An 18308-nucleotide genomic window follows, 5' to 3' on the forward strand; every position below is an offset into this window, starting at 1 on the left:
CTTCTCAAACTTCAGCTTGCAGGACTTGTTAGAACCACTTCTGGGGCCCCACTCTCAGAGTATCTAATTTAGTAGGTCTGAGGTGGGCCTGAGCATTCACATTTCTTATTATTTCCTAGGTGATGCCAGGGTTGCTGACCCAGGGACCACAGTGTAAGGGCCAGTGACTGGATACAGAGGGGGATGATGTCCTGGTGTTCTGTGCCTCCTAGTCACAGCCTCAGTCATACCAGTCATGGCAGTTTGGCCTTTGGGGTTGCACCAGGACCTCACTTTCATCCTGTTTCTGAAATGCAGCTAAAGCGCCTCTTGATTCTGTACAGACCATTGATGCTGTACCTCCCTCTCCCAGGAGGAGGCGAGGCTTACCTCCATGACCTGGTTTTCTGGTGTCTGTCAACTCCCCTTCCATCCCTTGGTCCTTCAGTCCTGGGTGGTAACAGCTTCTCCTCTTGCTAGTCCCTGGGTGCCTTACTTGCCTGCCTGGCTCCTCTGACACTGTCCTTTAGAAAGTCTTTTCTTTACAGTTGCTTTCTTGAATGATTTGTGTTGAATTTTTGTTCCTCCTGGGACCCTGTCCTGGGATATTTTTCCCCTTAGGGAAAAAGAATCTCTTCTGGGCAAAGAATAAGCAAGATTCATTAAGTCTTTATCCTAAGAGCAGTCTTATTTATCACGCACAGTATAAGGTAGAAGTACTGCTGAGTCTAAAAGATATTGGAGAAGAAAGACATCTATACCAAATACAAATATGGCAGCTTTATCTCCACTTGTTTGAAGCTGGGAGAAACACCAGGCTCCAAATGTCTGATCACTAGAGACAGAAATGTGAGAAAGTTTGCTTGAAGCCTGGGGGGATATTCCTCAGTAGTGGGGTCTCTGATCCAACTGATCAGTCAACAAATATGTCGTCAGAGTCACTGGTGCACCTACCCTGGATCCAACCTCTCTGTAGTCGCCTGTGTCTGGACTAGAGGTGGGTGTCTTTGGAGAGTGGGTTGTGGGGGAATTTCATGTCTACATTACCCATGTCTGTAATATAAAATAACCATTAGTCTTCAGATATGAAAATCAGAAAGCTATCTAAAAAAGAATAGACTAGGGTAAGCAGGACCATCTTACATTTGCATGTGCATGTGATGTGTGTGTACACACAGAGACACCCACTCATACCTAATTAGAAAGAAGAATGGAAGGGAAATTAACCAGCTGTTAATCATGTTTATCTCTGGGTACTGGAGTTGCAGGTAATTTTTATTTTTTTAAAATTTTTTGTATGTTTTCTATTTTTCCATCAATGAAATGTTTGTATTATAAAGAATGCCAAGTGAGGTACAAGAGGTGGTGCTCAATGCCCTGACCCCCACTCAGCACCAATTCAAATCCTACTTAACCTATAGCACAACTCAGCTTCTACCTCCTCTGAGAGCCTTTCCAGACCATCTTTTTACCTCTAAATTTTGGAAGTACTTTTGCTGAATTATTTCAGATGTTTGCTCATTTCTCCCATTGCTCTGTGAGTTATGTAAAAATAGCTTATGCTTTTCACTTCTTACTTGCTTCCCACAAGGTCAAATATAGCTGAACACATTGTAGATACTTGTTGGTCAATGGGCAGCATATTCCTGAAAGGACAAAGAAGTGAAAATCAGACCAAAATGCCACCTATCCATCCAGATACCATAGTCCTCACTCACTCTGGCTGTAGCCCTCTCTCAGCAACCAGTCAGGAGTCAATGCTATATGGCTTTAGAGCACATCTCTGGAACTACGAGTGGGTATGGGAATGAACTGTTTCTTTCTCCCCTCCTTCCAAAATGCTGACCACTTTGTGTCAAGCCCAACAAAGATGTTTGATGACTTTAACATGGTCGGTGACAAGGCTTTTTATCTTAGGTACCTTTTGGTCTGCTGACAAAAGAAATGTTCATTCCATCCCCAAGAGAAATCTCTTCCAGGAATATATAGCAAAATCAGTCAAGTCTGGCCCTATCTAAGGATGGATACCAGCAATTCCTTCACCTTCTGGTGGAAGCAGAGCTGTTTTTTTCCTTCTTTATCTTGCATAGTCAACCTCTTCTTCACAACCCAGTCTTTCCCATCAGATTTTGAGAACTCTCTCTTCTCTCTTTTAAACAAACGACTACTTTACCCACAGCCCCATGCAGCCCTTTCTCTTCTCCCTTTAGTGCCAAACTTTTCTAAAGAGTTGTCTATTCCTACAGTCTCCATTTCTTTACCTACAACTTATTCAAGAACTTACTCCTGTCTAGGGCAATGTGGGTTTTGAATTCATTACTCTACCATTAGTTTAATTCCCCACAACCTCCAAGTTGCTGAAGCCAGTGGACCCTTTAGTGAGTATCTTGCTTGGCCTTTCAGCAGTAGTAAAAGCTGTTGTTCACCCCACCTGTTTTAAAAATTATTTCAAAGTATTTTTATTTTATTATTATTATTTTCTTTTTAATTTTTTATTGTTCATGGACAGTTGTGTCCATTTTCCTGCCATCACTTTTCCCCTGCATCCCCACCTCCCACCGTCAGTCCTCCCCTGCTTTGGCTTTGTCCACGGGTCCTTTATACATGTTCCTTCATGACCCTTTCCTTTCATTCCCTTGTTACCCCCTCCCCACTCCCCTCTGGTTACTGTCAGTTTGTTCTTTATTTCAATGTCTCTGGTTAAATTTTGCTTGCTTGTTTGTTTTGTTCATTAGATTCCTCTTGTAGGTGAGATCATATGAGATCATATGGTATTTGTCTTTCACCGCCTGGCTTATTTCTCATAGCATACTGCTCTCCTGTTCCATCCATGCTGTTGCAAGGGGTAGGAGCTCATTCTTTCTTTCTGCTGCATAGTATTCCATTGTGTAAATGTATCACCCCTTCTTTTTGAAACAGTGTCTTTCCTTGGCTTTTGTGATCCAGGTGGTTTACCAACCACTTCTCTGGCTGCTTTCACACCACCTTTTTATAGGCCATCCACATTTGCCCAGCCAATAGATATTGAAATGTCTCAAGGCTCAGCCCACGGACCTCTCTCCTTCTCAGTTTGACCTTTCTTTTTTGGTTGTCTCGTCCATATACACAGCTTCAATTAACACCCATATACACTCAGGGATGTGTCCTCAGAGCTCCAGAGAGGTGCCCTGACTTATTGACGTGGCTCAGATGCCTCAATGGCCGGCCCCTTAAGCTCCTCACATATATAGTCCTGCTTCAGAAACCTCCGAGGTCTCAGTGAGTAGCACCATCAACCCTGCAGGTATTCAGGTCAGAAATCTAAGAACTGACCCATCTGTTCCAACATACCACCAGTTTTTACTTCCTTGTCATTTCTGATAGCCATTCTTGCTCATCCTTCACCATCATCACCCTAGTTCAAACCGTATCATATTTGTGCTTTGTATTTTTAAAATTCTGGGCTTCTACAATAGCTTTCAAACTGATCTACCTTTATCAACTTTTGGCCCCTTACAGTGTACTCTGCTTATTTCAAGTCATCTTTGTAAAGTACAAACAAATCACTGGGATGTTCTCTTCCTTCAAACCTTGCACTGGCTTAGTCTTACCTTTAGGATGAAGACCAGACTCTGTAACATGGCCTAGCCACCCTGTGTAGCCTGGCTCTGCTGCCCGCTTTCCAGCCTCACCTCCTACCATCAGCACCCCTCACACACACTCACCTTCTTTGGTTTAGTGCCTCTAAAGTGCCATTCTCCAGGCTGCCGTGGGGTTCTGCCCACGTGGTTCCCTCTGCCAGAACACTCGGGATTGTCTAAGTAATCTTGTTGACTTTGTAATTTTCCTTCTCTTGTTCTCAACTCACAGGATCACTTCCTCAGGGAAGCCTTCCTCTCAGACAAGCTCACACCCTGCTTTTTCTGTGGATCCCCATGTAGCACGCACGCCTCCTTTCTAGCCCTTGTTACTTTTGCAATTTAACATATCTTTATGTGTTACTTTGCTTATCTTTTTCCTTAAATAACGTGTAAGCTTCTCAGGACAGGGACCATATATATTTTTTACCCAGAATAATGCTTTGACCACCGTAGATACTCAGTAAACATTTAATGGATGATTAAAGGACTTTAGGGAAGGAAAATGAAATCATTTAAACTGGCCACAGAAACTTGGTCCAGCAAGCCCCCACACCTCCATGTTTAAGCCCCAACCTACTGAATTAGAACTGAGAAAGTTCATTTGAAAGTCATGTTTCAGACTTCCAGCATAAATTATATGCAGTTGTGCAAACATGTCAAAGTTTAGTAAATTGAATTTGTTTAATGTAAACAACTTTTGACCAAAATAATAACACAGCTTTAGAAAAAGACATTAGGCACCCACTTTTGAAGAGTTTGTATAATTTAACACACAAGAAAACTTTACTGTAATTATATGCAGACATATACAAAGGATAAATGTTATTTACTTACTCCAACCTCCATAAAATAAACCTCCAACCATGCTTCAACTTGCTGCATTAATCCTAATTTAGAACTTGCCCCCATTGAAGTGGGGGGGGGGGGCAGGCTCCGTGGGCTCTCCTCTTTCCTCCGTGTCAAAATTAGCCATTTAAATTAGAACCACGTTGGGAGCATTCCTGACGCCAATGTCGTGGCACCAGTCCGGGGAGCACTTAAAAGTGGCCACCTGAAGTTGATTAAAACCTTACCTGTCAAACCCAGTATGGTTACATTTGAAAATCTTTAATGTAATTAAGAGAAGCACATTATGGGAGGTCAAGTGACTTTCTTTTTGAATTCCACTTCTAATCTGTCGTCAAATGGATGGAAATTGCCGGCTGAGGGAGTTAATGAAAGCTGCATGAGCGAGCACAGGAAGGGGAGGAGGAGGAGGTTGGCAGGCCAGCGGGAGGAGCTGGCAGTGGGAGGGCCAGATGGGGGCTCTGTCTTCCTGTAGTTGTGAGGAAAGGAGTCTGGGGGAGACCAACAGAGCACCCTGCCTTCGGCCAGTAGGCTCTGGGTGGGGGTTCACTCAGCACCTCTCTCTCAGCACATCAGGGGAAGGGTAGAGGGTAGAGCTCTTTGCTTATCACGAAGTGAGATCTGCGGCCAGGATTGCAGTGGCCTGGGCAGAGTGGAGCCGGCGCCGGCCCTCGTCACCCTTCACTCAGAGTGGTCTGATTAGCATCGGGGTTGAGCTGGCCTCTTGTGCAGGTCCCCTAAAGAGGCCGCGGGGCAATTCCACCCAGGACCTCCAGCTGTCCAGCCTCTGACCCCAGGCCTGTCACAGGGCTGCAGCCTTCAGCACGTTGGATCTAGGGAACACCCAAGAGGCACTGGCATTACCCTGAGTTTCTTCTTGGGCATGTGGGTTCCTGGCCCACTAAGCCCATCTCTCAGTGCACTCACTGGGTGTGTCCTGGCTCTTGGAGACCCCCATGCATCTTAATGCCAGAAAGCTGCCTTTCGGAGATTAAATGACTTACTGCTTTGCTGTGTGTTCTAGCCTGAAGGTGCTGTTGACAGAAGGCAGAGTTTTTCTCCTCTGGTTGCTGTCTCCTTCTTTGTTTTGGGGGTTTTTTATGCATTGCATTTGTGTACATTAGCAGAGGTATCTGTGTTTGAAAAAGGATTACATCCGTCAGAATGTTGCCACTTAAGATTTGCCCCAGTCCTTGGAGACTGACATGAGAACAAGCAACACACTGCATCTTCACAGGGTCCTGGGACAGAACGGTACGTACCTCACACAAACCAGAACAGCCATTCCCACGCTGCTCCCTCTTCTTAGCTAGAGGATGGGCAGATGAATCAGTGCTGAGCAAATAGTTTCAATCTTCAAGTTTGGAAATATCGTCAGAATGCCATGGAAAAGATTGGGTATCTCCTATGTTGGGGTAGTGCTTAGAGATTGTGTGGAACAGAATGGGCAACATGGGCCAAGTTGAAAAACACAGTCAAGATTCAAAAGCATCTCACAGTATCTGAAAAAAAATCCAAGATCTTCCCCAAAGTGTCTTAATAGACACCCAGGCTCTTCTGTTTTTAGGCTTGGGGAGAGAGCTGGCAGGTTCTGTTGAGGGATGAGGGACAAGGTATTTATTAAAAGGGCTTCTAGAGAATTCTCCTTCTTCTTTATTGGGCTTGGATTTCTTTGGTTTAGAGAACTTTTAGTCGTTGCCTTATATGAAAAACATAAGCAGTGGGTGGGAGAGAAGATGAGGAGAAAAAAAATCAGCCTGAAAATATAGTTTCAAATACAAGCAGAGCATCCATGGAAGTCATTTTCCAAGAGTCCTGTCTTCCTGCTGTGGCTCTTTAGTGACCAGTGAAGGCTCCCTTTCTTATTCCCCCAACTTCTCGTTCATAACAAAAAGGACAGTGTTTCTAGAAAGCAAGATGCGTCTCCAGGTAAAAGCTGCCTCAAGGCAGTGGCCAGGGGAGTTGCTGTCCCCGCCACCGTAGAATGCTGCGTCTTTCTCCCCGTCACAAGTTCACAGGTAAAAGTGAAAAGTTACTCTGGGCTTCTCTTCTGAAGAAAGCTGTCTGCTCGCCATGGCAACCTTTCCTGGGGTCTCTGGCTGTCAAGAACGGGGTACAAAGTTCACAGAACTCAGCATTGTGCCTCCCTCTCTTCATGTCCTTTTTATTTTTAATTTTTTTTGAAGGGATCGAGGTTGCTTTGCAGCACTATTTAAAGTAAAGATGCCAAATGAAAAGTTCCTCGTTTTAAGTTGGTGCTCATACAAAGCTGCTTTGTGGGGTTTTTTGGCCTGTCAGAATTGTCAGGCCTAGTAAGAAAAAGTATATTGTTTCCAGCACTTGGATTCCTTTCTCCCTGACATCTGCCACTCTGTAAAGATGATAAATTCCTGCCTCATTAGCCAAGGGTGTGGGATTACAGGCTGACAACACATTAATCACCAGCCTCTGTGGCAGGCTGACTAGCAATAGGCATTGTTAACAAAACTTTTCTAATATGTCACTCTTCTCTATGACAGCCTGTAATCAATCATTGTGATTGACGGCGCTGATAGATTACACTATTTATACTTTGTGTAATGAAAGATAGTGTTTCCACCTACTGTCATTTCTGGGCTAGCAGTGGAAGATCATTGAATAGAAACAAACATAACAACAGGGCAAGCCCTTGTCCCCCGCAAAATATCCACAGAAATACCCAACCTTCCCAAGTCCTGGGCCTGGCTTCCACATTTGGAAATGAAAAAGGCAGCATGGCGGTACTTGGGCAATTACTCTGGGATTAGGGGTGGCAATGGGCACCGGGATGGCAGAAGTGTTTTGGGTTTTCGCAGACAGATCTCTTTTCAATGGATATGGCCCCAGGCATTGAAAGGTAGAGTTTGCACAGGCAGAAGATTCCTCCAGAAGCTCCTCTTGTCCTCATCAGTTTACGTGTGTGCAGCTGAGCTTTCAGCCCCTCCTCCCCTGCAGATGAGGGATGATTTAGATGTTGATAAAATATTTGTTCTTTCCTGGCTCTGAGGGCAAATATTATCCTTGTTTCCCATAGTCATCCAGCGCTGCAAAGTCAACAGCACCCAGAGCAAGTACAAAACCAACACGCAGAAAGAAACCCTCTGCTAAAACTTGCTTTTCCCCTTTGAAGCACAGAAAATTGCAAACAGTAAGAATCAGTGGCACTGAAATGTATTCTGGCTCTCACATACAGGGTATTTTGGGAGGGTCCTTTCAGTAATTTTTATTTTGGTGTGGAAAGAATTTGTAAAAGATGCAGGCTATTTTTGACTTGCTTGAAGCTATAATTTTAACAGAGTGGCAAGTGACAGTGATCTTGGGCTGGATCCTCTGGGGCTGAGTGCCTTTCCTGGTGATGGGGTTACTCTCTAGCCAATTGCGCTACACATGCGGTTTTAATGAGCTGGATGTTTAAAATGATTGTTCCTTTTAACTTTCCTTGCTGTTTGTTAAGCACAGCAGAATTCTCCTTTATTATTTTCAAGGTAGACGTATAAGATCACTCGCCTCTGTAGTGCAGACATAAATGGGTTTCTGATCTCATGCCTCTGTGTGTTTGAATTGGAGGCAAAGGGGGGAGGATGGAAAGGAAACAAGGACCTGCCTTCCTCCTCCTAAGTATCGTGGTGTTGGTAGGCCTCCGACACTTCCAGGGGCCCTGCCAGTTGGCAAGGAAAAAGGAACAAGAAACCTGCCCTAAGTGAAACTGTTGAAGAAGAGAGTGAGTTGGGAGGAGGCACAGGGAGCCAGCGGAGCTAAACTTTAATCTCTCTGTGAAGTTTGAGTGAGCCCAGGATGATTAATGAGAGAGCAGACCATCTGATTAAGCCCCTCCGTGTCATAGGACATGATTAGTAGGTGACAGAGACGGTAACAGTATCCAGCCAAACCCTTGTTTCTTTCACAGCTCCGGCTGTTATATGATTAATGTCCCCAAGGGCTATCTTGGGGTCAGGCAGGGGAACCTGTCAGAACAGGTGGAAGTGACAAAATGGGCAGAAACTCCTTAGGGGGAACGGGAGTGGTGAGGGGGAGAGTGGAGGGGGCAGGGCGGCCAGATGGAGCCAGCGACCTTTTCCCGATCCAAGCAAGCTCGGAGAGCATCACGGGAATGGAAAGCAGGAAGAATCACAAAACTGCAGATGTTTCTAAGGTTCTGGGTGCAGCAAGTACTGGCAGTTGGGACGTGCAGAAAGCACAGTGTGAGGGAGCGAGTTATCACTCTTGGTGTATGTGCCAAGATGGGATGGGATGGGGCTGCTGCGGGTCCCCTGGGTATTGACGTGGGATGCCCACGTGTGTGCCCGTGTAAGTCCGTGTGTCCCTTCAGATGCACTAGAACAAATGCTTCCCTCTGGTAGGGGATTAAGGGCAAAGCAAACATGTGGAGCTGACATTTCCAATTGCTGCTTTCTGGGGGCAATACGTATAAACCATCTTGAATGTTCTGCTTAGAAAAGATAGTATGGAGGATTAGAATGAATTCTTCGAAACACAGTGTTTTAGCTCTAGTGTGAACTGTAGGAAACTTTAATTCAGGTGACCCAGACTACAGGGGAGAAAACAGAGACTCAGAGAAGGTAAATGACTCGTCCCATTTCCCCATGGAAGTCAGGACTAGAAACGGAGCCTCCCAATTCCCAGTTTCACAGAACAAACCCTTGATGAACCTGCTGATAAGAAGCCTCAGACTTTTTTATTAGATGTGACTTTCCCAGCAAGACCTTGATCCTTACTTTCCTTATCATATTCCCACCTTCCCTTCCCAAAAGCACTTTGATCTCCATGTGAAAGTTTTAAATCCCATTGAAGTGGATCTCACTGAGTCCCTTTGGGTAAAAAGTTATTCCTGATAACATCTTTGAGAGACAGGAGAGCTTTATGGCAGTCATTTTGATTTATGTGGCTCTTCATGGTGGCCATTTTGACATAAATGAGAAACTGGATTATACTGAGATTTAGCTGGCAAGTCTAGGTTTTCTCCTTCCACTTTTAATGTTCTGTCCATGACCCCATTCAAGAGCCATTTCATGGCCGTAATGGGGTCTGGTAGAACTTTCAGCCATTTTCCAGTGGGGTCTTGGACTTCCAGATTCCATCTCTGCTACACACCCCTATCTGGTTACTCATCATTCTACACAGAAAAAAAAAAACAAACCACCAAACCCAACTTCATTAGCTCTTGGATTGGACATAAACCAGCTCCCTGAATCTGCCTGATCTGCAATGCAAATGTTCACAAATTAAGAATCTATCCTAGGTAAGAAATAGATCACCTTGTATGGTTTATCCACACAAACTTAAAAGAAATGATCTTCAGTGTGTTCCAGACTTAACAGCAAAGCCACATTTAGTGTCATCACAAAGGAGGGAGAAGGAAGCATGATTATATTGGATCTTACTTGATTATGTTGTCAATGAAACGGGTTGGATAAGAGATCCAAGCAAGGCGTGTTAATGCTTCAGTCTCCCAAAAGTGGTTCATTAAGTGTAATGTCAAAATAGATTATCTTTAAGTAACTCTTTTTATTGTGGTAAAGACCCTACAAGAGATCCACTTTACATGAGGGTGAAGTCCAAGCCTTCCCAGGGTGAACAGAGTCCCCAGGACAGCATGACAGAACAGGTGACTCATAGGTAAAACTCTTCTAGTGATGGCTTCTCTCAGGCTGTGAATTTATAGCATAATCTTTGGGAAATTAATTATGAGTAAGTAAGTGCTCATTTGTCTTAGGGTACTAGTATTTGCATTCTGCCAGAGATTTCACCCTGGCACCATAGAGCTTTACGAGGAAAAGCAGAGAGTGACCGGGGGTTCCAAGAGCCATCATTTGGTTCTTATGATCTTTGAAGGAAAGGCACAAAAGACTGAGTCGCTTCTACTGTCAAAGGGAATCTCCCAGGACCAAACCCTTCAATGAACTGGTAGATAGAATTGAGAAAACGTCGGCAGGCATGACACAAGGTGATGCCCAGTCCTTACTGTAGCATCCAGTATATTGACAAGTTTTCTTGTACCTCATTGTCGATGGTGAGCTAGTGATGTCTTTCAGGACAGAGTGAATCAGTGGTGTTGGTGGGTCGTGAAGTCCTTATGACATCCTCCTGTTGCTATATATATATTGAGAGACCAACAAATGAATCTCTTATAACCTACAAAAAGAACCCATCTCTTCAAGATGTTGACCCAACCCTCTGTGTACACTGTTTTGTGGTGGAGATATTATGGGAAAAGCATGGTGCCGTGGAGGTGGCTCCAGGCTTTGCTGTTGCTCAATGACAGAGCATACCCAAGAGGCATTTTGCAGTCTCAATGTGACTCAGTAGTAAAGTTTCAGAATCATTTTATGAGAGTGGCCACAAGCAAAGGTTTGCTGATGGTGATGTACTGAAGTTTGTGAATGATCTACATTCATATAAGTTACAGTTGATATGTGTTGCCTGCTTTCCTCTATAATTTATTGATCAGGGAGAAAAGGGTACATTTAATTACTTCAGTGAGAATGGCATCTCACCTTAAGTGATGCCCATGGGAGTGGGTTGGGCTCAATAAAATCTCTCACCATGTGTTTTGGCACAGAAATGTTTGAGGACCACTTCGTTAGGATATAGTGTGCTAATGTTATTACCCAACCAGAGTGCGTAACAAATGGCTTAAGGAAGAACAGGAGCTATTCTGGTTGGCAGTGATTTCCTTATGTAAAGGCAAAGGTGAGCTATATTTAAAATTCAGGAAATGGCAACCTATGTTCATTTGAGGCTAGCACATATCCAAGATTCTGCTCTTTCGTGAAAGATGAAAACTTTTGAAAAATTTAGGGTACAAGAGACATTCATTGACCTTGTAGGGGATGATCATTCTGTGGTCCTGTCAGCCTGGACTCTGAATCCCAGCATGCCAAACCTTCTCATCCCCTTTTAGATGAAAAAATACTACAATCATATCTTCTCCATCCTGTTATTTAGTTTTTGGAGACTTTCTGAAAATGCATCGTTTCTGTGTGTGGCTCTTTAAAGCAGCCTGTATAAGTAACACTTTTTTCTTTCAAGCAGTTTTCTCTTTCCGTTTAGAACCAGAGGGGAATGAAGAGCTCTCCCTGGTGCCCTGGTGGCTGCAGTCCCTGTTTTAGCATTTTTTCAAAGGGCACAGGCCAATCTGCCCATAATGAGCTTGGAAAGTGAGGATGAAGTTCCTGATAATATGACACAAATTTCTTTACTTTTGCTCCTTACTTCATCTTAATTAGTCCCTGTAGAAAGGATTGATTTTTGAGAGGCTTGTAGTGAACATCTGTTGGTATTCCTGGGGTCATTCTTAGCCTGTCCTGTGTTTGACATTTCTTGTAAAAGAGGAGGCATTTGTTCATATTGACATTAGCTGCCTCTGTATCTCTCGGTGGTACAGATGGTCTGTGAATAAAGACATCAAGCTAATAGGCAAGATGACAAGCTTCAATAGAGCTGGGGCTCCTCACACTTAAATGGCAGGGCAGCATAGATTGCTTTCGCTGCTGCGGCTGGGGTCTGCGGGTAGCAAAGCATATGGAATAAGTTAAAAATGAAGAGAGATCCTGGAAAACGACTATGAATATCTCTCTGAGACTATAAGGGCTTTTTATTTATTTATTCAACTATTGGTCCATACAGTATGTCAAGTTTCCAAGGCATGCAGGATCAGGGAGGAAGCTCGATTTTGCACCCATTCTGCTACCACCATACATTTCTCTCCTCTGAATTGGCCATGCAGATAGTAATGGGAGTTTGCAAATCTCAGAAGGGAGCTATTGTTCTCGCTTTCTGGGTGAAGTATGTTGCTACTCCTCCTTCCATCAGGGGACAGCCACTTCTCAAGTCAAGGGGCTGGATTTATTTCTCCCCATGAAACTCTGTTTTTCAGAGGACCTCCAGGAAAGCAGCACTCTGGAACCTTGTAATTCTGTTTATTCCAGAGGTTCTGGGCTTTCTCCCAAATGCACATCCTGATTTATTACAATAATCCATCATGGTTTTGGCATACGTAGGTTTATTTCAATTTATTTAAATCAATTTATGTTTAATCATGAACCAGCTATTAGGACAAAGAAGTTTTTTGGTCGACTCTTTAGAGTGTGAAATGTCATTAAGTCTGAAGGGCACCCTGCCGGTTCTGTTGTTGGGTGGACAAGCCCTTCATTTTTTAAATTGTTTAATTTTTTTTGTCATTGTGTCTTTTATACCCTTTCAGCTTCTACCCTCCCAGATGCTGGGATCCCAGTCTTGTCTACCCATCCTTCTTATAGGAGCTCTCATAGACTCAGTTAAATCACTAGCACTTCTTGACCTCTGCTGGATGGTCTTCAGTTCTACCCATTTTTTATTTTCCATTTGTACATGAGTGACCTGTGTGTCTGTAAGTGTATATCATTTTTAATTCTTACACCCTACCTTGTTCCATGGATGATTGGAAGTGGCTAGCAAGAATAAAATCTAAAACAGAATAAGATCTAAAAGGAGGTGCTCACCAGTTCAAGGAAAATACTTGAAAGGGATGATTATATAAGATGTGCTTCTCTGTAATACAGACACAAGAAAGTGCATGGTGTTCCTGGTAGGTTAGTGTAGACCAGAAGTACTTTGAGCTTGTATATAAAAAGGACTTGAATTGAAACTAATATATTTATGTGAAATGGGATATTTATAGAAATAGGTAGATAAATAAAAATATAATCCATTGCTTATCTGATTGTTCTTTCTTTATTTTAGACATTAGTTGGTGTTGGGATTTTAGTATAAGCCTCTCATGCTGCCACACACAGGAACTCAAATTGCCAGCTTGAGGAAATGAATTATGGTCTGAAGAGAGTCTTGGGAGATATGGTCTTGGGAGATAGAGAAGGAGATGAGAAAGAGAAGGAAATAGGGAGATAACAGAGATGAGTGGAAAGAGAGAAGAAGGAGAGGATGAGTGGGTCTTCTAATGAGCCTGGATAATGGTCAGAGTAATGAGATGCTCTAGTTAACAAGGCACCTCGCTGGTGGAGGTAGGTGTCCAGTATTTGTAGCACATCTATGTGGGCTGCAGGTGCTGTAATGAGAAGCTGAGTCAGATATTTAAGAAGGGGGGAGAAATGAGCTTCCAAATGGCTGAGGCCAGAAAATAAGTGACACATGGTTGCCTGGAATCCCTTTGATGCAGGTCAGATGGGGACATGGCCCTGCCTTGGTTTCTCCGTGGTTGCTGTGTTCTGGCCTCCGATGGCAACTCTCCTGCCCCCTGACTGGGAGTCATGAAAGAAGGAAAGGAAACCTTCTCCTTTATGTCATTCTCATATGTCAACTCCTGTTTTTTTATTTTTTTGCCTCTCAGTCATTGTAAGGTATCATTCTTCCTGCTTCCCCCATTATGGTGAATTCCTGAAAGATGAGGACCATATCTCCACCGTTAGATTCAGCTCTCCTATAGATGGAGTCCACATGTTTCTTTCAGACTGTTTATTCCCTAATGATGGGAGTCAGTGTCCTATATATTATTTTAGGATCTTCTCAAAGGGAGAAAATGATTCTTCTCCTCATTTTTCCTCTGAATCCCACTGTGGTTCCCAAGGAGGATCCCATATCTCTTCATTCCCCAAATATTTGTTGAGATTTATTACTATGTGCCAGGCACTGTTGTAGGCACTTTGTTCATAGTATGAACAGAGACTGAGTTTCTTCTCAAGGAACTTACTTTCATGGGCAAGGAAGGCATGAGAAACAGAAAATAAGATAAATAAATATATGTCAGGCAGGGTAACATGGACAAGGAATGCAAGGAACTGCTGCTGTTTCATGCAGAGTGACCAGAGGTAGCCTTTCTTTTTTTAAAGATTTTATTTATTTATTTATTTAGAGACAGGGGAAGGGAGGGAGGAAGAGAGGGAGAGAAACATCAATGTGTGGTTGCCTCTCACATGGCTCCCACTGGGGACCTGGCCCGCAATCCAGGCCCGTGCCTTGACTGGGAATCAAACAGGAGACTCTTTAGTTTGCAGCCTTGAGCTCAATCCACTGGGCTACACCAGCCAGGAGGTAGCCTTTCTGACGAGGTGACATTTGATGGCAGAAACTAAGACATAAAGTTATTTGGGCAGGGGAGTGAGACTTCCAAGCAGAGGAAACAGCAAGTGCATTTCCCTGGTCTCTGGTGTCTCAAATGGAGTGTGTGCCTCCAGGAGCCATGACTTAGGGAGACCCAGCGACAATCAATCTTACATCTTAGAATCAGGTGCTCCAACATCTGTTGTGGCAGATTGTCTCCTGCTTGGACTGTGTCCTAGCTCGCTTGCCACTAGCAGCCCTTTGTAACCCATCAATACTTTTCAGGTGTCTTTTTGTTTCTACCTGTCTATGGTCTCTTAGAACTCTACAACCAGACCATCTGGGTTAAAATCCTGTCTCTGCCACTTAATATTTGGGTTGTGTTAGGTAACTTATTTAACTTCTTTGGGTCTCCTCACCTGTAAAGTAGAAATAATAATTGTCTCCAGCTCAGATTAAATGAGCTCATATATTAAAAATGCTTAGAATATAGCCTGCACAGAGTAAGTGCTATACAAACGTTAGCTGCCATTATTCTTGTTGCTGATTTGTTTCAGCAAATAAATCTTTCTATCTCCTGCTGGAACTGCTCATACTCTTGCTCACATTCAAAGTGAGGGATGGAGTTGAATATGAACTAGAACTCTAAGGTTTTGTGCTAGGCCCGCCTTTCTGGATTCTACTCTAATCCACATTGAGCACACCCTCACTCCAAGGCTACAAAGCTTACTCTGTATTTATAGACCTTTTTCTTGCTCATGGTTTATAGAGACTAGTCTTTTCTTCTCAACTAGAAGTTCTTCCAGGTCAGGGGTGAAGGCTCCACCTTTTTTTTGTCTTCAGAATCACTTAGGGTACATCTGAAGACTACCCTGATCTAGGTGTTTACTCTGCTTATTGGGAGGTTAGAAAAATCCTTCTATGCATGCTGTTTGGTTTGTACTCTGTCCAAGTTCTCTAATACTTATCACACCATCTGGTCATAAGCCTCCTGGCTCTGTGACTTTGGGGGTTATTGAGAGGGCTAATGAGTCAATACATGTAAAGAAAGTGTCTGATGAGTAGTCAGTAGGTGTTAGTCATTAATGTTACTGTTGTTTACTATTATTATTGTTTATGTTCATTTAATGTGTTATACACATATAAGAATTTAAAAAGTCATGTGGGTTAGGGGAGCCCTGGCTTCTCTGAAGATGTGATTCAGAAGGCATTCTTCCCTTAAATCATGAACATGAGGTAGCATTCTGTGTTGTGTCTAAAGAGCTCATGCTTATATGAGGTTCAGGATTCTGGCAGAGGCAAGTGGCATTGCCACTAACCTTGCTGCAGGTGGCTATTTCAACTTTCTGCCACCTTTATCATTGTAGGTCTCTTAAGCATACTTTGCCATCTTCTTCTGTACCTCAATGCCTGTGTCATATTAGGGAATCCAGCAAATATTTGCAGAATTCATTAATAACTGGGTGGATGAGGTAAATGGGAGGTGAATCTTTTCAACATTGTCATTATTATTAATTTTTAAACTACTACAGATGTGAGTCCATTAGCTGTTTCTTCCACCATGGTGTGTTTTATTCCCATCTTTTAAGCTTTCCTTTAATTCTTGCTTTCCTCTTTCATTTCCTCCTTGCTTTCCTCTCTTCCTGCGCTACCTCTACCTTCGTCTCTGGACCCAGCCGTGTCCTTATTTGTGTGTTATTTTCATTTATCCTCAATATCAAGTACCAAATATTCCTCTTGTCCCTAAATTCTCACATCTGGAGTGTTCCCAATGTGGTAGCCCCCAGGAAAGGATTTTATTCTCTTCCGTTGGCATCTGTTCCCCCAGATGCCCCAGAATCACTTGCTGAGGTAACAAGATGATGAGCCCCCTCCTTCACTTTGACACCCCCTGTGTCAATGTTTTGCTAACAGTCTTTGCCAAGTGTATCATGGCTGAAATCGATGCTGCCGGCACACATGAAACTCACACCTTTTCTCAGGCTGCCTCTCTCTGCCCTACACTTACTGTGTTTAAATGTCACCACTATTGAACAAATAGTGGAGTAATGTGTCGGGAAGACAGCTGATGCTATATTTTGGTAAGTTCTTATCAAAATGCCTCTGGCAAGCTATTTGCCCTTGATAAAATGAATCCTGGTCTTGCTGGCAAAACTTAGATGTAATTACACTGAGACAAACCCTTGGGACTTAGGCCCCTGTGGGAGTCCTGAATCCAGCCTCTTTGGCCACAGAATAAATGGAGATTGGGTGAGTGTCCTCAGCATCAGCAATATTAGGTGGTTTTAACTCTTTTCAGGAATTGATGGCTCCCCATATTTCTGAGAAGCACTCACTTTGGAAGCTTCTGTTCTGTGGGGGCGACTTCCCTCACAAGTCCCCCTGAGTGCCAGGGATGAAAATGAATATGACCCAGACATGATGTGATCTGCTTAGGGAGGAGAAGTGTCCATCTTCCCAGAGGGAAAAGGCCATGGGCTGGTAGCCAGTTTCTCTGGGGAAAAAGGCCCCGAGCCCCCTCCTCCAGGGCTTTTATTGGGTTCTAATACACAGGAATACACGGCAGCAAGGATCAAACAGTAGATAATATTTCAAAGAAATCTGAGGGCTTCAGAGTCTGTCAGGAACAGAGTTTTAGGGTTTCCTGCTTGAACCCTTAACATATGAATGAAAGCACTCTTAGCACAGCGGATTTCACAGGTTTATCAGGAAGTCTTTGTGGTGCCAGGTTTTTCCCCAGGACACGCTCTAGCAAGGCAAGGAGCTGCACCTCTCCCCATCAGGTATTCAGGCTTAAGGGGATTAGAGCCAGGAAGCACTTCTCCCAGGGAACATGGGGACTCGGGCTATGTCAAAGCTGGGGGGGGGAAAGTCCATTGCTCTTTGTTGCAACCCCTTCCCCCCACCAAGTTCTTCCATGAAGGCCTCCCAAGTGATCCAGTCTGGCTTAGGTTGCTTCCTGCTGCGAGGGGTCTTACCCGTCATTGACTTCCAACCAAGCTTTGGGGGCAGGGAGAGGAAACTGAGGCAGAGTTTGCTACCAGAGACAAGCTTTGTCACCTGCAGCTGGCATTCCAAAGGTCGTCCCTTGCCCTTAGCCACAGGGGGTAGAGATACAATTCCTAAAACCAGGCAGAGTGGTCTGCAACACTGTTTAACCAGCGGGGAAGTGACTTTCCATGCTCTGAAGGCCCACTTCTTGATCTTACCAGATGTCACTGGGTAACTGTTCTGTAGGGAGGTCATGAACAGCAACTGGGAGCTGCCTACACTCATCATTTTCACCATAAAAGCAGAGATCTAGGACCATGTTTTCATTAAAAACAAAAACAAACAAAAAACACACACAGGATCATTACTGGCATAATTATTATTACTTGTGATATTTATGCATAGTTAAGAAAATATTTCTAGGAAACACAAATTTAAGGCAGGAAGCTGCCTTTTTATGAGAAGCTGGAACTAAAAGGGGACAAATTCTAGACTGTTTTTCTGATTCAAATTATCGTTTTTTTCTTTTTGCCTTTGAAGAAGACAAATGAGACAGCATTCATTTCTGTTATTTCCCTCTGCTATAAACACTTAACAGATTTCATTTAATTTGGCTCACTGCACTAGAAATAGCAGCAAACAGCTTCCACTGAACTTTTTCCTGTTAACGTGTTTTTGTAGGCTGATTGGTGTAGGCAAGGTGAAACTCAGGTGAATACCTTCCTGTGTTTGGCCATGGGTTATGTGGAGAGAGTTTGGAGAATTTTCAGTGTTTAGAGGCCTCTCTTTTTTACTATC

At 43.5% G+C, this 18308-nt stretch overlaps 1 protein-coding gene across 2 annotated transcripts in view; it reads left to right on the forward strand.

Annotated features, from left to right (window-relative positions):
- Nucleotides 1-18308, forward strand: part of LRMDA (leucine rich melanocyte differentiation associated) — a 1160480-nt gene that overhangs the window by 690681 nt on the left and 451491 nt on the right. The window lies entirely within an intron of this gene.

The sequence above is a fragment of the Sturnira hondurensis genome, unplaced genomic scaffold, assembly GCF_014824575.4.
Source record: "Sturnira hondurensis isolate 20B ecotype Veracruz unplaced genomic scaffold, ASM1482457v3 Scaffold0008761, whole genome shotgun sequence".
NCBI classification, from domain to species: domain Eukaryota; kingdom Metazoa; phylum Chordata; class Mammalia; order Chiroptera; family Phyllostomidae; genus Sturnira; species Sturnira hondurensis.